The following is a 21,292-nucleotide window of genomic DNA, read 5'->3' as shown; positions in this document are numbered from 1 at the left end:
AGAAGAAGAAGATTATGGTTAGGCAACAATTAAGTCCTTCTGATGGTAAGAAAAATGAGGTACTAAAGTAGATCACTTGAAGTGGTATTCACAAGAGTCTGGACAAATATTTATCATCAACAACAAAACATACAGTCTATCCACTTTTGGACAGGGAAAAAGACTACGTGTGCTCCTTAGGCTTTGTTTTTAAGGTTCTAGAATGGCTAAAATCATGGACAAGTATTGAAAGAAAACTCCTCCAAAAGATAGAAAGACCTACATGAGGGACAAGAACTACCAAGCATTACAAAATTATCACATATCTCAGCATTACAAAATTTCAGCCAATAAAGCGATTGCCTTCATGCTTGGATTTCAAAAAGATATGCATTTGAACAAGTTCTCTAAGCCAGAAGTAAGAGGCAGTGTCTCTTACAATCCTTTGAGATAGACTCATTACACCATGACTGTCAACCCCTTAGGTTTCAGCATGCACTACATTGCTTACAAATAAATCCACTGTGTTCAAAGACTACACAGAGTCTTAAGAACATAAGCCAATACCTGCTAGGCCTTTTAGCTGGTCTGTTTCCAGCACCAAGTCACAGTAAAGCAGCAGCAGTAAATTTAACTACTTACTGTCACTTGCCATCGGGGGCAGAAAAAGGAAGATAAGTTAGGAAACACCATGAAAGAAGCAGCAAAGACAGAATGCTGAAAAGCGATTCTACTGGGGGTGCATGACTTTGTTAATAGTGCATGCATCAAGAGTAGGCTATTAGATTACAAAAGATAAGCACAAAATCCAATAAGTAGCGGGCCACAACGACATTTATTTTTAATATTTTCAAGACTTTCCAAAAGTCAAGAAGTTTCTTATAGTACCAATGCACTGACAACAGCATCCTGCAGTTCTGTGATCTCCAGGTGTGCACGGGTGGCAGCAGTCTGTAATGTTGCTTCTCATCCTTCTCTTTATTCCCTCACCTTCAGATTGTACTTAAAACCACCTTTACAGAATTCACTTTCTGTGCCCTTCCATCAAAGCCCATCCCGCAGTACTGTTCCTGCTTCATTCCCTCCCTGCTTTCCTCTCTTCCACAGAAGCAAGGCCCAACCTCAGCCTTTCGTCTCTCCATCCCACTCTCTACTCACCTTACCCATGTTCCCTGCCCCATGTTGCCTTGGGCGTTCTCCCCAATCTTGAGCAGAGACCGACAGTGTTTCATGAGCAGAACAGGCTGTTTCACCAAGGCCACATGCCACCTGACTTGCCTTAAGTGCTGCTGAGGTGACCCAGACCATTACTGAAGGAAAGATGTTTATCGTGTGGTCAGGTAAGAATCTCCACCTGGGCAGAGCTGGGTATTTGAGCAGCTCATGCATTCAATGGATTAGTCCAATCTTTAGGATGGATCACAAAAGAGAACTACAGAGATTTTTCTCCTGAATCAGATTTCACAGCTTTTTGCCTGCCAAGAAGACCTCATCTGGCCCAAGGAATAAGACTTCACACAGCAACTCATGTGGTAGTTCCCACTACCTAGACTGTAACTACAGTAGAGCCTCTTTTGCTCAGGGCATGGAGACATTAAGCCCTGTAGATACTGCTAATACAGTGATCTCTGCCTGCTTCCCAGATCACATGCAAAAGACTCAGCTGGCCAGCAGGATGGTCAGATGCCATCAGGAAAATGGAGTCTCACAGCTGTGCTGTGTTGGCCAATGTGAATTGCAAAGATTAGCATCACTAGGATGTGTAGAGACTGACCAAACGAGTGAGTCCCCAACACAACGTACAGTGCCTGTCAGATGTGAAAGGTCTTCACATGTCAGAACAAAGGCTCTCACCTTCAATTAAGTTCCACCTGTTCAATGGGAAGTTATAAAAATCTATAAAGATATTTCTCCTATCATATTAATAGGTAATATTAACTGAGGTAATAGATACATAATATTGCTTTGCTCAAGGAAACTCAGGAAGCTTGCAGTTTTTCTTGAGTAACTAATGCAGGCATAGGTAAAAGAGCCTAATTCGCTCAGTGTCAGTGGCAGAACAGTTTGGGGAATAGGAACAAGATTAAGTTCCAATATTTCCCAAGTTGAACCATTACCCAAACTTGTTATTCAAACGCTTCTTATACATTCCTACTCTTTCTAAATGCACTACTTGTAAACACAGGCATAAGTGTACGGGTTAGCACACATGTAAACACACAGAACCTATTTTGTATATTTCTGTGCTGGCTGTAGCCATTGTGAAGCCACTGGAATTCTGCTAATGACTGGAGACACGTGTTCCCCAGAGAATAAAACTGAGATACCAAGAAGTAAATTCATACTACAGTAGTGATTGTGTTTCTGTCTCCATTTGGTTGCTCGGTGCTGTCTGCTTTTACATTACTTTTAAACTTCAAATTTCCAAGTATCTTTCACACACAACGGTTCAGAAAAATTAAGCTATTTCTTTCATGTGTGAACCAACCTGAAGATCACATGATCACAGGCAGCAAAGTAACACTGAGACCAGGAGCTTACTAAAAAAAAGGTAAAAAGAGAGGAAAAAGAGAGAAAAGAAAAAAAAAAGAAAAATAAGAAAAAGAAATTGCACATGGCTACTATGAATATCCATTATAACATCAAACAGAACTCCGATCAAGTAGAAAACCTGTACATACATTGTTCAAAGACTTGGCAAATTATGCCACGGCAGAGCAAGGTAGGAACTTACTCCATGGACTGATATTTTCCATACTTGTTCATTAGAAGACTTCCCTCATTTATCTCAGAAGTTTCTAATACTTTCAGAAGCAGAACAGACAGAGTGTATGAACAATTGATTTGACTTCTTCAACAGCTCTTGTCTTCCTGCAGATACCCATACATTTAACTTTCATGTAAATACGCCACAATTACAAAACATATGAAACGATGTTTTTGCCAGAAGTACCTGTTATCTGGAATTTCCAAGTTGCATCTTGATCCCCAAGTCTTCTGGATGGCATTTTCAAAACTGGCATATAGACCGTCCCTTTTTAAATCCATACGCTACTAAAAGTTCTGCGCATCCAGCACCTTCTGCTGGGGCCTCTCGGTATTAAGCGCTTTGAAAAAGTAGCTGCTTATTTAGAAGCACAGGTATGGAACTGGGAAGCACAGGTATGGAACAGATAATCAGTGGGGCTTTCTTAAACTTCAGTCTCGAGAGTTTCAGAATATATGCTTTCTCTGTCTCCATACCATACGATAAACCTAAGGCCAGCCAGGATACCTGAACAAACACACTCAATTTGAGGCTAGCAGATGACTGCATCCAAAAAAACCTTCAAGTTGATCACTTTCTGCTGCCCTGGTGAAGTCAGAACAAGCAGGCATTTTTAAAATCCATGCATACACAAGAAGTTTTCACCATGCAAGTGACATGGACAAATCTCACGTTGCTTAGCATGGAGACTCTATTCAGCTAACTCACAGTTCGTCAATTATAAACTTTAATCAATAGCATTTTAACCTTATATGTGCACTTAGGAATAAAGTCAAATTAAACGGATGTAATACAAGTAAGGCTGGCAAGCATGCTCTAAAACATTCTTCAGGGCACAATCTGAACATACAGTTATGAGCTCCTATTTTCACAGTGTGCATAGGCCTCTTTAAGAGAAAATGAGTCTCTCCCAAGATGGCTTGCCATTGTTACGCTCCCAACATATTCTCTCAGCACAACCAAAGAAAAATGCACATCTCTCTTTGTCAACTTTGAGCTAACCCTACACCAGAGTAGCCAAATATAAGCAATTTGTCAAAAGGAAAGAGAACTTGTGAATACACTTTCCTTTCTTTTAGCAAGTGTGAAGTCACTGCAAGCGTACCATACTTCTGCCTTTGTCATGTTTTACTCCCAGTATTGGAGCCTACGTGCGTACAGTGACTCTAACAAAACTTCATCGTCATTATCTGTGGGCCCTCCAACAACTGCACAGAAAAACATCAGTGTCCAAGTACTGACTGGACAACCAGTGCTCTGACAAGAACAGTGCAGTAATTGGAGGCCGAATATTTTCCTCAGAGCAAAGGAACTATTGAAATTTGCTTTGTTCTTGGGCCCTGGTACCAAATGGATTTCTTGGGGACAGTTTATCTGTCTCTCATGTCAACTTTGCACGGAGATGTTCAGAAAGTTAAGGCAAATCAACCAAACGTTTAACTTCAATATGCACACGTTTAATTGTCTTGAAGCTGTGAGTGGATGCTCTAATTCAACAGCAAAGCTCCCTGTAGCTCCTTATTCAGTTAAGCTACATTGGCATAAGACTAATTTACTCCTGAATTAAAGCAGCTAGCTGAAGGGAGTGTTTAGAGGAATAACAAATATACAAAATGCCTGATGTTTCTTCTCCATAAATCCATTCTTTATAAATGAACTGTCAGATCATCTTCTTTGGAGACCTCACGTCACGTCACAGTTGCACCTACTGACATTTGGTTTCATTCATCACAATTTTGGAAATTGCCATCAGATCGCCGCGTTCTGCCATTTCTCATCACAAACTCTGCTGTGCTACCCCAGCAATTTCTGGAAATTAATTATCATCTGTGAATTCAAACACAGGTTAATATTTCTGAACACCGACAGAGCCAGGCAGCGCCAAAAGAAAGAAGTGGGGAGCACACAATGCAGACATTGTACGTTTTTAAAGCGAAATATTTACTCTCCTCGGTGTCGGTTAATAAAAAAACCCACCCCCCATACCTGAAGTGATTTGTGCAGTGCCATCAGGTAAGAACTTCTTAATATTTTGATACCTTTTATGACTCAAAATAACAACAATAATAAGAATGCAAATGAAAGCAAAGCCCTCTGGACAGTATTTTCACCGATTTGCTGGGGAGAAGGACCCCTAGTGTCCATCTGGATTCCAGCCAGCCTCGGTCTGGTGGCTGCGCAGCATCCAGGATGAAAGAACATCTCAGCTTGTAAAATATTTCCTGCAAGCACTTTCCTATCTGACTTCTTTAGAAGGCGACTGATTAAACTAATATATATATATATAAAAACGTATGTGCTTCTTCTTTCTTAAACTAATTATTTCAAAATATTATCGAGGCACCACGTGATCATCTGGACTCTGAGGATTCATCATTACTGATGAACGGGAATGTGCCTTGGCACAATAGTTTCAGTGGTTGATTATGCACTGCAGACACCTATAGATAAACATCTCTATTTGTAAAAAAAAACGAGCGCCGTCTCTGGGAGCAGTTTCTGATGAGGCTTTAAAAGCAGCATCAAAAATAAAACAACACCCCGTAATGCTGGAAGGATGAGGGTGCCCAGCCCTGTCACATCCTCGCATTGCTTTCTAAGAGGGGGAAAAAAAATCTATCTCCCAATCTGCACGATTCCTTACGATCGGGATTTCACCCATTTATTTGGCTAATCATCCAAATGGCTGAACAGACCTCTAATTTGAAAATAAAAACCGATTGATGCAATCACAAACAAGTTCTGAAATTGTGATTTATAAAAAAAAAGAGGGGAAATCTTGTTCTAAGCCAAAACACACACACAGTTACCTTTTTCTAATCACAGCATTCATTTCTCCTCATTATGATCTCACAAGCACATTAAAATCTTATTAACATTAATTACTTCTGAGCGTCTATGCATGAGCAGCGACAGGCTTGCGTGCGCGCGCGTGTGTGTGTATGTGTGTGTGTCTCTGGATCATATCTACATTTATATACCTTGCTGCACTTTGCTTATAAAACATGTGAAAATATTGCTGCTAACACCAATTAGCTAATTTCACACACACAGATAGTAAGCTGCTGTCTCGCTGCACAGCTTATTATAGACCAGCAGACAGATGGACAGACAAACAGACACAAAAAGCATCACAGCTCCTCCTAAATGCAAGATCTGAAACGCCTGGCACCCCCAGGAGTGCGAGTTTTATCCTCCTAAGTCTGAGGGAACAAAATGACACGAATAAAAAAAAATAATAAAAAAAAAATACAAGACAGCCAAATATCCCATTTTCTACACAGATGGGTTCAATGATGAAGTGATAGAGACAAAGAAAAAACTGGCAGGCAGACAAGCAGCAGGCGCACAGAGAGATAGACGGAGACAGATAAACAAAGCAACAGAGAAAGAGATGAAAGCGTATTAATATATATGTGAATTCGGGCTAAGCAATATAAACTTTATCCCAGCAATAAGGTAAGGAAAGAAACGGCAGAGCCAAGAGTCACAATAGGTCCAACTTCACAAGCAAAATAAAATCCCGACTCTCTGCAAAACTATTTATGGATTCTATTTATACCGAGAGCACTCCACACGGCACTGCCCCGATGATATTCAGCACCGCCACGAACTCAAGAGTAAACACAGGCACCCAAACGGCAGCCGCCGTAGCACAGGACCTTCCACTTCCTTCCCACTCTTTGTTTCCATCTTACTTAGGTTCACCTCTGCCCTAAATCCTGCCGCTCTGTCAGGAGGTAAGGTACAGACACAGCAGTGTCCCTCAGCATGACAAAGCCATGTTCCCCCATTGCCCATGGATCCTCCTCCTAGCTATAGACAGCTCCTCCAGCCACTCCACACACACTTAGTACTTGCTCATCTAATTTTCCTCCCTACCCAAACCCCAACCTCTGCTCATTCTCTGCTACCCAGAAAGCTAACTGTAACCTTGGGCTGGTATTCAAACTTCCATCGGCCTCGGTGGAACACAAGGTTTGGAAGTAGTGAAAACTTGCTTCTAGCACATCCTTCCTTTGTTTCACTTCCATATTCTTTCACTGATGAGGTGACCAGCCAAAACACTATACAGAGGGAAAGAATTACAGCTTTAGAAGACATTTCTGTGGAGAAATTTCCTGACAGCATGAAAGGCTACCCATCTTACTGGGAAAGTTTTTGAAAGGAACATGTCTCTGTTTCTTATGGTAACACAAGTGTGTGAGTTTTCTGCTCGTTCCTGCCAGATTAAGAGAAGGGAAATGTGGCAATAAACACTTTTTCATCACCAGCCTTTTTCACCTAAAGATTTCTCAACGCCTGGCAAAATGTTTGCTAGGCTTCAAGGCATGAAGAAGGCCCTTCTGTCACTTCATTTTAGAGTTAGGGAACAGAGGGGTGAAGTACCTAGATGAGTAACAAGGCCTAAGAAGTCATTTTATTTACATTACTCACATCTTCATTTCTTCCAGACGCACTATTTGAGGTCAATATAAACAGTACCTGATTAAAAAATGTTTAAAAACCAGTGTTTGAAGATTGTGCTAAGCACGCTTGGCCTTTGTTTATGGACAACTGATCTCACTCATGACCTACTCCTGATGACACTCACCCGGGAAGACCCAATCCCTTGCCAGTGCAGGATTAGCATGAAGGCAGCCAAGAAACTCTAGGTCATGTAGGATGCACTTCAACCAACCAAAGCAGTTCTGGTGCATTCACTGTACATTCAGTGATTCTGAGAAGCTTTGGAGCTCCTGAGTGCAGACATTACATCTATAACACATGAGAAGCTTGGTGCACCACAACTGAATTCTGCCCAGCTCCATTTCATTGCGCATGTCCAACAAGACCACACATCAGAAAAGAAGCCAGGACATATGGCCCTTTCTGCCACAAGGAGCAGGTATATGATCTGCTCAGGCAGAAAATAAGCAAGCAAACAGAACACTACTCCATTTGCTCAGCTTACTATGCTGCTTATGTTAAAGTCAAATATACAGATGTCAAAAGAGAAGATGATAGAGAAGAGCAAAAGCTTTGTAAAATAAGCAAAAAGCAAAAAAAAAGATTTGAAGCTCTCTAGTTTTTTGCACATGGTAAAGTGGGCATTTGCCTACATGTTTCCTGCGTTGCTCCTTTCCTGGTCTCTCCCCACAGAATTAAACTGAGAACTCTTCTGAGTAGACACAGAGTCTGAACCATTCTGGTTAATACTCATTCATCCAGAAATGCAGATCACACGCCCAGGCCTCCCAAACATCCAGGAGGAATGCCCTGCCAACCTTTCTTCAAGCTCCCGTGACGCTATTGCTCTAAGCATGTTTGCAGCTTTGAAAAACAGGAGAGCCAAGGAGAACTTCCCCCTAAGCACATCAGTTAATCCCATTGCAGTAGGAGGAAGGGCTACAAAAAGATGAGTTCAATAAAATGGTTAAGAAATAAGTACCCACTGGGTTTGCTGACTTAATGTTTACACCACAGCCATTGGCTCTTCAATCCACCGTTTCCCAAAACCCATGTAGATATATATGGTTCACAGCACCTCAAATATGCCAGATAAAGCACTGCTTTGGAGTTCTGAAGAATAAACATGCCTTAATTATATACAGCAAATGCTGTACCTCAGCAAATTAGAGAAAGAAAACAAGACATACACAAACAATAATGCAGAAGCTCAACTATGTAAGTAAAGGTGGAACAGCAGAAATGCTCAGTGAGGAAACAAAGTGGCTGGTTCTTATTAAGACCGTAGCAAGAAGAGGCAAGCATGTAATCTGCAGAATTTCCCTACATCTAAGGGGATCTAAGTGTCCTAAAAGGTATGAGTATTCAAAGGCAATTGTATTGAGGAACGTCTTTCCTAGGACCAGTGCTTACAAGCAATGGCAAATCTCAGAGACCATTCAATCTATGAAACAGGTCATTATGCATAAATAAAAGGATAGTAGGGAAAAATCTCCAGTGAGAGAAAACAAGCAAACAAACAAGTCATTTATTGGCTTCCCTGTACAAAGCAGCTCAATCAGCTTCTCTTGAGTGGGAGTTCTCCCTGTAAACCTCGCCTCTACATCTCCTGGATGAACCACATCGTGCCTACCAGAAGTTATGGCATACTGAGACAATCTGAGAGTACTTAAGGAGTGCACTTGGCATCCAGACCAGCCTTGGGATCCAAAGCACTTTGTGTCCTTCTGGAGGTTAATAAGAGGAGGTTTTTGATTCTATCCTGGCTTTTATAAGCTTCTTGAGGATTACTGAAATTGGAGATCGCATATTAAAAAGCTGGTTCATCCATTTCCTAGAAGGGACATTCATTCACTTTGCTCTTCAATTCTTCAAATGTGAGGCATGCCTGAGGAGTGTTCTTTGTTAGAGCACCTCACAAATAGATCCCGTGATGGTAAGTCCACATGTGTCTGATAAAGAAAAAACCCTACCATGCATTCCAGACTTTTCTTCTGTAAACATACTAAACTAGATGAATTTGGCCCTCAAAAGGAGAAAGTGTTAATTGTGCTGGCTAATAAAACTTTCTGTCGCTGTCCTTCCAATCAATAAACATTAAAACTGGCATTTGGGACATGGGAAAGAAGGACAAAATGAAAGGTTGCCTGCAAGTTTTAAAGAATTCAGATTTGAATCTCATTCAGAAGAAACAAAAAGTTAAATGCAGCTATTTGCTGCACAGCTTTCAGGTCGAATGTACAAACAGCTCAGTTCTTTCCCTCGCAGATGCCTCAGCAGTAATATATTCGCGCTCTGCCCAAATCCAGTACTTGCAAGCTTCCATTATTACTTGCATATGCTATGTTTCCACTGACAGTTTAAACAGACAAGTAACAATCCTCTTCAAATAAGTGTGTCCAAAGAACCCTGAGGGGCTCTGCTCTCTCTTACTTACTGCAGCTCGCATAGAGTTTACCATCAGTGATGCAGACAACCAGCTATACACACACAAGAAGCCCAGAACAACATGACTGCTGGGCAGTACTTCTGTCTTTATTTGTGATACTGAGCTTCAGCCTCCTTCTTATGACAATCTCATGAAGCCAGCTGTTATTTCAGTGAGGTACAGTCCTCCCCTATCATTATGAATGTACAAATAGAGGTGACAAATTATTCAGACACCTCTTTCTTGGGCAGAACTGGCTCAATTCTAACTTTGTACCTCACTGGGACAGACCTCACTGTGGGAAAGCCAAGTGGAAAACAAAAGTTACTTATTGCTTACAAGACTTGGAAGTTATATTAACTGAGCTAACACATAAATAATAATGCAACAAGCAAACACAATAACACAACATATATATTTTTTAATTCCACTGTTAAAAGTCAGACTTTGTTGACATGTGGGCACGTTAAATGTATTTGGACTCGATTTTCAGTTACAGCAGGTCTCTTTATCTCACTCTCAAAGTACAAGACTTCTATGGCAAAGATGTTGCACATGCGTTATGACACCACAGTGATATATATATAAAGTGTTAACAGTTTTAATATGGCCAAGAATCATTTGAGCTTCCTTTGTCCATGGAACATGGTCTTTACTCTTCCAGGTCCTATTTGCTCATACAATAAACTGAGGAAGGAAGGAAGGCATCACTTCCTCTTTCTCTCCGTGCCTCGACGGTTTCTGATTTAAGAAATGGAAATCATAGCATTGACTCAGCTACTGGAGTTAAGCAAAACTAAACTAATTACTTTTGTTGAACACTGTGAGATATTCAAATAAGTTTCTTTAGAAACACCTAGTGTTATTCATCCATATCAGCAGCTTTATGTGGCTAAACTGTCCTGGAATCTTTTGTAGGCATCCCCTTCCCCAGCTGAACTCAGCTGTTCACTGCTCACTGTTGGGAACTACTGGTGGCATTCCTTTACCTTAAATGCCCAGGAATGACTTAGACAGAACTGGCACTTCTCTTCTTTGGGTAATGAGAACAAAGCAAAAACAAAACAAAACAAAACAAAAAATAAAAGAACAACCACATGAGGTTTTAGGATTAAGCTTCTGCAAAAGCAAAATGATCAACAACAACAACAAAGAGGCATTCTGTGGATGTTAAATTCTTTGCAGGCTTTGCCTGGTTATGATGAGAATAATCACCAACACCCGAAAGCAAGCCTTTTCATTGGACCTCATGAGCTTGAATTTCAAGGAATGATCTGTTAAGAATCCTTTTAATGCACCTATGCATGCTGCCACAAGGGAAACAGTATGTGAAACAGCAAAAATGAGGTCAAATTCAGTAGCGTTGTCCCAGAGAAAACTTGTCTCCTGGCCACAATCATTTGTAGAGTACCATGCATCATCTTTACTGCTTCAGATGGATGCCAGCTACAGACAGTAAGCTAGAAATACTAAGCTAAATTTGGCTCTCAGCTCAGTGCTGATCCTTCTAATTTTTATGCAATTACTCCACTGTTATACAAACATAACTGAAGGCAAAACACGAACCATAAACTTCTGAGCAAATACACAGGCGTTCAGAACTTTCACATGGAACTCCTTATCCCAAGAGCGTGGTCCTTTGAATGTAACCGCTGTATGATGATTATTTCAGCTCACTGCTCCTTTGAGGGAGAAGGGAAGAGCCGTGGCTTCATCCCAACCTGCTCTGGTCCAGTTTAAACCAAATCCTGCTGCTAACATTTTCTTCCTTTCCTGCCAGTGGGACCAAGATAGCCCCTCTTTTTGCATGAACTTCAGACTTTTGGTCCTCATTTTATTTGAGCAGCTCTGCCTCCTGCCTGTGTCTCAGCTTTTGTTTTTTATTGCTCGCATTGTCCCCAACCCCCCCTCTCCTAAATGCTCCACTTGTATCCTTCTCCCATACAGAAGCCAATGTCCCATAGTAACATCACTCAACCAGATTTCAATAACTCTTTAAAGCTGCTTTCAGTCAACAGTGCTCCTAAACAAACTGTCTCAACCAGAGAACTCCAGAAATGTTCCTTTCAACTCATTTCCTTTTTTATCTAAAAAGAAAAAAAGAAATAAAAAAGACATGAAGTGAAAATTATTTGGTATCAGAATGAACTTCCCTGTGGCTGTTGGGTACAGAGGTGATCTAGACAAGACTGCTCTCACACCGCCACACAGACAGCCATACCTGGGATGACTCTGTTGCTAACAGCAGATTGGTAAAGGCAATCTAGGGATGACTGCAGTGGCAATACATGGCTCACAACTCATTCAGAATTCACCTGAGATCCTACATGGTACAGTGTGCATGACTAGGGCTGAGCAGTTACTGCCATCTCTACCACTGAAGTAAATGCTAGCACTTGTGTCCATGTGAAGAAAACTCCAAAAAGAAACCAAGTAGGACCTCAGGTGTCCATTCTTCTTGGACATGCAAGAGAACCTCCAGGCTGCCCAAGGAGGCTGTGGATGCCCCATCTCTGGAGGCATTCAAAGCCAGGCTGGATGTGGCTCTGAGCAGCCCGGTCTGGTGGTTGGTGACCCTGCACATAGCAGGGGGGTTGAAATGAGATGGACATTGTGGCCCTTTTCAACCCAGGCCATTCTATGATTCCATGAAAAACTACACATTCAAAACCTTGACTGGCTAAAGAAATCCCACTGAAGTAGAGAAAGAGGCTGCAATGCACTTTCAAGGTGATAGGACAAAAAGTAGAGAGGGAAAGATTATTGCAATATTAAAACTAGTTGATAAAGCCGTGGCTACCGATCTCCCAACTGCTCTCAGAACCAAATAAATGCCGTTATCCCTATCTTGAAGATGTGGAACTGAGACACTGAGAAATGAAGCAACTTGTTGAAAATAAGTAAAGAAACTATAACCAAAATAAGACTTCTGCATCCAACGTCAGTGGGTTATCCTTTCTAGTACCTATGTACTCGCATACATTGCTCCAACTACTACACTGCAGTCTGACTGCCACTTCTCATACTGCTCCACGCCTCTGTGCTGAATAAAATATTTAACATCTTTGTACACAGGTTTAAAGAAATGCCTAAAAACTATTATGAAAAGCTTTGAATGGGATCCTGTCTCCTGTAAAAAGGAACCCAGAGATTAGCAGGAAAAAAAGCCTTGCGCCAGAGAAAAAGCCTGAGCTTTCTCTTGCCCAGCACAAAGTACAGCAAAGCCAAATGTACTGCAGGAGCACAACTGGCTTTTAACCTCATTCAGGAGCAGCTGCTTTCACAGCAGCAAAATGTTTCAGGCTGAGCTCGAGTGACTTAGTGGATAAATGATTTGAAGTTGATATAGCTCAGAAAAGACCAACTCATTTAGGAAACGCCGGTATCTTAAAAACGCACTTTTACTATCTGGTTGGAGCAGGCTTTGAAGCTTTCAGAACTTCGCCATGTCTCGGAGAGGAAAATAAAAGCAGCGTTTTTATGAAACGCTGGAAATAACAAAACACTGTTTGGGCTTCAAGCAGTTCGCCATGAGTCAGCAGAGGCCCGGCCTTTGCTGAAAACATGTACTGGTCCTAATCACGTCATTAGCTTAGTACTAGCAAAAGGTGCCAGATTGGTAGCCCCAGGCGCTGAATTCTCTATTTATCCCCAAAGCAGGTACAGCAGGAGGGCAAGCCATCTCCATACCAACCCCTGCTACGATTCCTCATGGCAAGGGACCTGGTGACAGGAGGGTGAGCTGCTCTCGGCGCTGCTCTGCTTTCCTGATGTCTCTGCTGTGGCTGCCCACACGGGGCTGGGCTCCCTCCTTTATGTTCCAGGAGGATGGGTCCCTAAACTGCAGGGTCTATGAAAGGGAAATAACGGAGAATCATCCCATGTGCACCTTAAGAGACACGCTGAGAAAGAAGAACAAGGGATGATTTTCTTTGTATTCTATTCTGGCCGTCTCCAAATGAATGAATACTGGGAAGACCGATGAGGCCAGAGAGAGTCAGTGTTCTGAGTACAAATGAGATTTATATGTGGCTTGAGTCACTCCAGCCAATTAGCTACCCACCAGGCTGTTTGGTTTATTGTCCCTGTTGGGTAAGGATTTAATAAGCAGTCACCTAGATGGGCAGCGTGAGACTCGCAGGGAGGAAACTTTTCACTATTTGACATGGAGAACTTGAGCCCAGCCCTGCTGAAACTCAGCACGGTCGACTCCCACCAACATGCCAGTGGCTGCAAGGTGAGTTTCCTTATTATGACAGTCCTCAGGGATGGAAAACATGGGAAATACAGGCCAGCATTTCACTATATGATTACTGTGTCAGGCATCTTCCTCACATTCCAAATATTCTAGAGGAATTAATAAAGCTTGTTCCAGCTTTTTCTCCAACACTCAGCCTTATCCAGAACTTCAAAATGATCCATAGTATGAAAGTACAAAATACTGGATTTTAAAAGCAGATCTACTGGGGAAAACGCGCTGTGCAGGGAACACACAAAACAATTGGGTCTGTGTTTGGAAAAGAAATACAGATGCATCACAACGAGGAAGGATGTTCGAGAGCATCCCGATAAAACAGCCGCTATTCACGCCAAAGGCCAGGATGAAAGTGGGCACAGCGGTACAGAGCTGACAGGCAGATTTAACTGGGACAGAGAGAGTTGGAAGCAGCCAAAGCCTTAGCTGCACTCAGGCTTCTTCAGATCCTACGTGCGCTGTAATGGATGATGGAAGCACCAACAAGAACATATTTAAAACTCCTTCAGATGGGAAGAATCCTGGAGGAGCAAAATGGTACAAAAATGGCAGGGGGAAAAGAAAAAGCCTATCAAATATAAGCAAGACTGGAAACAAAGCAAAAGAAGCCTGAGATACTGGAGTGAGATTTCATGACCACACTCGGTGTGTCGTGCCAAGTATATAAGGCTGTAGCACACTTGGTAAGAAGGCTTCTCCTGCTAATACAGGAGAAGAAGAGAGCTCAAAGCCATTCACTTACTTAACCCCAGTTTTCACAGGGCACTGTCCTGCCGGGTGTGGCCGAGTCTCCTGGGAATTGCATTTGCTCGTTTTGGAGAGCCAGCAGAGGGAGCACATTAGCAGTTAAACGGGGTTTTCTTGTGTCTGATCCTAAACAATGAGTTTGGGGGGCTTGTTTGGTTTTGTTTTATTGTCAGCATTACCCCTCTGTCACTAACACCGGTGACTCACTTAGCTATCAAACTGGCCAAAGCCATGGAGAACAGTCTCTACATCCACCCAGTGTAAAACCTTAGGGAAGCTTTACCCACATCTCTTTTCTCTCTCATCCATATCAGCCTCCATCTAATCTGTTCCCGACAGCCTGAATGCAAATTCCCATGTTGCCACATAGCCATGACTCCCAAATTCCAGCACTGTGACCACCAACTTTCTAGCCAGACTAAACGGCATTGGGATCCCTGGGGAGGGAAGAGAAATCAATAATTAACTTTCAGTTGGCTGAAAGGAAAACTCTGAAGTCCATAAGGCAACTTTCCCAGTCTCACTTCTGTATCTGCAAGAGATGGGTCATACATTCAGCTGTCAATGATCAGAGAAGGTATTAGAAAGTCAGACTTATGGCTGGGGAAGAAAAAAAGGAAGAAAAAAGAAAGCCAGTACTTTCCATGCTATGTTTACCTCAGAATCAAATGGCACCATGCTGCCTGCATTTTTAGCTCCACCACAACCCCAAGATAAATTTACTACGGAAGCATAACATTAAGAGGTCATCTACAGACGTGACTTACAGAATGGCAATACTTCTGTCCTGCCAAATGTTTCCGACAGATAGAGCACAGACGCTCTGCTAAGGGTCACACGCACAGCCCTGCCCCTTCAGGTTTCCTTTCCTCTCCACGGCAGTCATGAAGGATTCTTAATACAACTGGATATAGTGGAAATATTTGAGCTAGTTTCATACTGGAGGATGAACGTGCTGGTTTGTGTTCAGCTTTTGTAATGCTGTTAACACTCGTGCAAACTGGCTGGAGAACAGGGGCTGTGCTCACTTCACAACAGCACAAGGAAAGGTGTATGGCACGGCACGGAGGAATGAAGTGCTGAGGACGCTGCCAGTGCTTGAATTGGCAGAACTTGCTTCTTGTGGAATGCCTCTTTTTGCAGAGGGGCTTTGAGGAGCAGAACCGGGTTGCAGCAGAGCAAGCGAGGTCAGGCTGCAGCCCTAGCAGCCCTAGCAGCCCTGCAGCCCTAACACCTGCCTTCCCCGGGGCTGGTGGGAAAGGACCCTGGATTGGCACCACCACATTTCGCTCTTTGTGCTTGCACGCTCCTCGGCCTCTCTTTCCATAGTGCCACCTAGTGCCGGCTCCGTTTACTGGCTGGCTTTTTCCTACGGTGAGCATCTGCCCCACAGGGCAGGCTGCAGCCCGACGCGCTCGTCTCACCAAAGCCAAACCCCAGCCACCATAGGAACAGCATTTTTTTTATGAGGGCAGCTCTATTTAACCAGCCCAATCCCTCGCTGCTGTATTTTAACTATTTAAGAAACAGAGGCTGCTGTGTATGGGGCAGAAGCTGGGTTTGTTTCCTTCCCACCCTGCTGGAGATGGGGGGCCACCAGCAGTGTCCCACTGGTGGCACATCCACCCCAGTGACCACTCCAACAGGATCAGCTCCCAGACTGAGCTGCCACCAGTATGGACAGGGAAAAAGCCTTCACGGGACATGGGGAAGCCAGACATCTGAGCCATACAAATGTGGAAACACGGAGTGGAAGTAAGCATTCCAAAATGCCACTTATCTATTAAAGAGGACTGGATTGCTGCTGTCAGAACTAACTGCTACCTTGTAAGAGAAATAAGAACAAGGAACACAGGCAACGCCGTCAGAGCAAAAACTGTCCCAGAGGAAAGATTCTGCCTTTATTCACTCCTTACTGAAATTCTGAAAAGCCCATGTAAATCTGCTCAAGTTAAGACAGTACAAATATTACGACGATACCTTCAAACTTGGTGCACAGTTACGCACTGCTCTTTACCACGAGGAGCTGGGATTATTGGAACGGCCAGCTGAATAATAAGCCAGTTTATTTTCCACAGCTGATGCTGCTTGTTTACTTTCAGAATTTTGGTGGGCCACCCCGATGCAATCAATGAAGTCAGTTTCACTTTGATTTGCCATCCTTTTCTCTCTGCAGCACGGACTGAACTGCCGACCTCACGGAGGGAACAAGTTATTGTTTAAAAACAACTATTTCCAGCACATTATTCCATCAAAAAGTCTTAAAAAACACTGAAAAGGGGCTTGGGTTTTCCTAAAGTTTTGCTAGAGAAACAAACCAAACCAAACCAAACCAACGAAGTAACTTGAAGTTAAATTTCAGTGTTTAATTTTCCATTAACATTTACAGATCTCTTTCAGGCGGAGCTCTTTACCACACGGATCGCACTGTAAAAGGGCCCTATAAAATGGGACAGGAGTGAAACCGGCTCAGATCTTTAAGGCCACAGCATGCCATCCATTTCTAAACAGAGCTCCTATTCAAACCGTGCTGCTAAAGACTCATATGGCCTGCAAAAACGAACGGGGTTCTCTTGAAATGATTTAAATAACAATTTATTTAAGACCGTAATCTTTCTTGTACGGGATTTGTAAGCCATCCCACAGAAATCTGTAGCGGGGGACACTGTTCCCTATTTACATCAAAGTTTTATATAAATAATAATACATTTTTCTAATTTTCTGCAGCTGTTTTCCCTTATGAATAAGCCGGGCCTATGAAGAAAATGTGAAAATAGGAGAACCATGAGCAATATTTACAATAATGATATATCCAACTCAGGAAATTGCTACAACTGCCTTTATCAAAATAAACAAACCCCGTATTTTTTTTTCCCTCCCGTAAGAGAAAAGCAAAATCCTCCACTATTAACATTAATTTGGCTTGGTATTTGTTTGGTATTTGGATCTGACCGCCTTATTCCCCATTTTTGGCCTCATTTGGAAAACAACAACAACAACAACAAAATAACAACAAAAAACCAAACCCACAACAAACAGCGGCCCAAAGTGACACACACACAGCTCCAGCTGCCTCGCTCTGTCTCACAGGAGCTCACATGCAGCCCTGCTCCAAGCTGACTCTGGCCACAGGGCATAGCCAAGCATGAAACCACCTCTCCAGGGCACCACCTCGGTGTGGGGGTGCTGGATCACTGTCTGCTCTGCACCACAGAACGCACACCCAGAGCCAGGCAGCTCCAGGGGCACCGGCCCTGCGGACCACACTATCCCAGGGCTTGGGCTCGCTGGGTGCCAGCCCCAGCATCGCAAGCCGGTCAGAAGTTTACTGAAGCCTGCTGCAGCTTTTGCTGCTGTGCCCAGTTTGCAGATGGACTTTGCGCCATCAAAAGGGCGAAGATTGGTTTGTTTTTTTAGAATATACCGTTTCAAAGTAAATTGATTCCTTCTACCGAAGAAAAGTTTTTGAGATTAAAGAGGCCCTGCTGCATACAGAAAAAAAAAAAAAAACACATTTCTCCTATTCCAACTCTTTCTATGCTCAAATGCTTCTTTCCCAGGGGTGTCCTAAGATGCAGAGGTATGTCGCAGTCATTCTAAAAGTTGTTTGAAACATTAAGGTGAGGCCGGGCTTCTGCTAAAGGGTGAGACCCCCAGCACCAGGATCGCTGCCCTCCAGTGGGACGCTGCCCACCTGCGCTGGCCCAGAAGCAGCACCAGGAGCCCAAAAGCACAGCCACCCCTCCGGGGACATCCCCAAAAAGAACCCACAGCCACCCCTCCTGGGACCGTATCAGCTGTCCCTCTGCAGGTGACCACAGTGCCTTTGGGACCCCACGTCCCAGCTTCAGAGCTGGAGGTCCGAGCTCTGGGAGGAGATGCAGTGCAAAGCCATGAGTGCACTGGAAGTCTTATCAACAAAGTATTAATGTAGAAGCACGAGTGAAAAGCAGAAAATAAAAGATGAGAAAAAAGAAAAAAAAAAGAAAAAAGAAAAGAAAGAAAAAAAAAAAAAGGCAAAAATAAAAGGAAAAAAAAAAAAAAAAAAAGCAATCAATGAATGCCATTCCCAAGCTAAGAGACAAGGCACCAATTCTTGGCACAGTGATAGAGAAAACCTTGCAAAGTTTCGCTCAGGTTCTGGAATAAAGCTTCGGATAAAAATGGAGCAAGTAGTTTGTGCAGTTGTCGTGCCAGTGAATAGATCTGCTGCTCTGGATTTCAATTAACTTAGTTTGTTCAGCGGGGAGGCACTTCAGCTGCAACCGGGGAGCTGCAAGTTAAAGGACAGCGAGAAAAAACAGCGCAACAACAGCCAGCAAAACCTGTTGGCAGCAGAAGTTTGCAGCGGCTGCAAAAAATAATAATAACAAAAATAAAGGGCTTTTTTAAGAAACATTTTAAAGGATTTGAAGGTTTCGGAGGATCTCTGAGGCAGTCCCAGGTGGGTTGGGAATAGTGCTTTATGCACTTCTTTGTGCTGAGGGGAAGGCCTAATGCATGTATTTGTTTGTGGTGTTTCTTTTTTTTTAAAGAAGTCAGCCTCTCTCGCTATTAAATAAATTATTTTCTCTTCAAAAAGGTGATTGTTGTTGTGGAGAGACCTCCACCGATCAGCGTCCATTTTACATAATTACTTCGGGTTCTCCAGAACATTTTATGTAACTCACTTCCACGGCTGCCTCTGTCCTTTCTCCTCTCTCTCCGTCACCGGCAGAGCAACAGCTCAGCCCTCAGCCAGCACTGACAGGAGCTCACATAAAAGGACCATTTCGAATGGATCGCTGCGAGCAGCCCTGAGAACCCACAGTAAATCTGGGCTCCAAAACTCGACAGTGCTCAGTGGGCGACGAAACGTATCGCACATCCCTCCTCAACACCCCCCACCCCCCCCCCCAAAAAAAAACCAAACTCCATATATACATACAAATAAGGATTAATTCAGAGGGAAGCTTCAAGGTTTGAAATGACAAAGAAGCAGGAATATTTGAGCAAGTTAAAAAAAAAAAGAAAAAAAAGGTAAATAAATAGTTACTCGTGCTGGACAAAATGGCTCGATAGATTTCATAATTTGCCACCGCTGTAAAAAAATATCCCCTCCCTTCCCCCTGCCGTCCCCGCCGGCACGGACGGAAGCGCGGAGCGGAGGGTGGGGGGCAGCCGAGGATACCAACTCCCTCCGCCAAAGTTTGGGTCCTTCCGAACCCGGCGATGCCTCCATAACGTGACATCAGCTCCCAGAGACAAAAGTTGCGATCTGCGTCTCCTTTCTGCCCAGGAAAGGAAACTGGAAAAATACTAATAATGAAAAATAGACGTTAAAAATACCCGAGAGGAAAAAGTCGATGTACGATCACCCGAATTAACCCCCTCCGCCCCCGCAGGCAAACAGACAAACAACAAAACCTCCGGATAAAGCCCGGTCAGGAGGAGTGGAACCTGCTTTCTCCGCTTTCTCTTTTCTGCTTTTATTTAACCTACGGCGAGCCTGGACTTCAAACTTATAGCCGACATAGAGCCACACAACAAAGAGTCCCCGTACACCCCTGTCGCCGCCGCTGCGAGCAGAAGTCGTCGGCAAATAGTAATAAAACCCATTTAGCGGTAAATAAGGAGGAGATGATATATGGACGGACAGATGGAAGTGCATAAACAGAGGAGGAAAGCGGCGAGCCGGGCGGGGAGGGCTGCTCACAGGAGTGCGAGATATTGATTTACTTGGAAGCGGTGTTGGAAAACAAACGCATTTGTTTCCTTCGCCATCGGGAAAAGAAAAAAAAAAAAAAAAAAAAAAAGACACAGACAAAAAAGAAAGTGATTAAAGTGAATGGTAGGGGGCACACCCTGAGATAAGTGGAGGGGGGAAGCACGTTTCCAGGGGTCAGGCCTCGGCGCGGTGGTCCCGGCCGCGGGGCTGGCACAGGGCTCTGCCAAACTTGCATCTCTAAATTAAACCCCGGGTGGGGGGGGGGCCGGAGAAAGAAGTGCCGCCGGGCGCAGCGGAGCGGGGCTCGGGTTTTCCCCCCCCCCCCGTTTTTTTTTCCAAAAGTTGGCTGGCCTACCTTGTTCCCCCGTCCTCAGTTTGCCTCCTCATAGCCTCCGTCTCCCCGGCACTACAGCGCGAGCGCTCCCGACCGCCTGCCTCCCTAATGAGTCCATTTTCCTGCTCTCGATGTTGTGTACACACACACGCGCTGCAACCTACCTTACAAAAACCACAGCGAGAGGGAGAGCGAGAGCGAGAGCGGGCGGGCAGAGGGAGCGGGAGCGGCGGCGGGGGGAGCGGAGCCGGGCGCAGACAAAGCCCTCCTCCGGGGCGGCCGACGGCCCTCCTTCCCCGCTCGGCCGCCGCAGCAACAGGTTGGGCTCCGGGGCGGCCCCGCCGCACCTTCCTCCCCGCCGCCCGCCGGCTCCGCTCGCTGCGGGCAGGGAGGTGCGCGGCGGGGCCGGGAGCGGAGCTCGGCTCCCCAGACAATGGGGGACGGCGGGGCTCGGAGAGGAGGGACCCGGTGAACAATCGGACCCCCTCCCCAAATACGTCCCCGCTTGGATCGGGAACCTTTTCCCCCGCATCTGTAATAGCGTGCTTATGTCTGAACAGGTGCAACGCATCCAGCGCGCGGTGTTCCGTGAGCAGACATAAATCTCTCACGACGCTCTCTCAAAC

General features: G+C 44.1%; 1 protein-coding gene across 6 annotated transcripts in view; it reads right to left on the bottom strand.

Moving 5' to 3' along the window:
* Window positions 1–20,947, bottom strand: part of ZBTB20 (zinc finger and BTB domain containing 20) — a 448,076-nt gene extending 427,129 nt beyond the window's left edge. For 2 of the 6 annotated variants that reach the window (XM_072352155.1, XM_072352164.1), the window contains exon 1: window positions 20,831–20,901. The gene's annotated coding sequence lies outside the window, so the exon portion shown is untranslated. Of the gene's footprint in view, window positions 1–20,687 lie in introns of all 6 variants that reach the window. The other 4 variants (XM_072352146.1, XM_072352172.1, XM_072352128.1 and 1 more) reach the window with 4 other exon arrangements.
* Between the last annotated feature and the right edge of the window lie 345 nt (window positions 20,948–21,292).

Source organism: Excalfactoria chinensis, chromosome 1 (genome assembly GCF_039878825.1).
Source record: "Excalfactoria chinensis isolate bCotChi1 chromosome 1, bCotChi1.hap2, whole genome shotgun sequence".
In the NCBI taxonomy this organism is placed as follows: Eukaryota; Metazoa; Chordata; class Aves; order Galliformes; family Phasianidae; genus Excalfactoria; species Excalfactoria chinensis.
The sequence above is the reverse complement of the archived record's forward strand: the minus strand, read 5'-3'. Positions and strand labels throughout refer to the sequence as shown.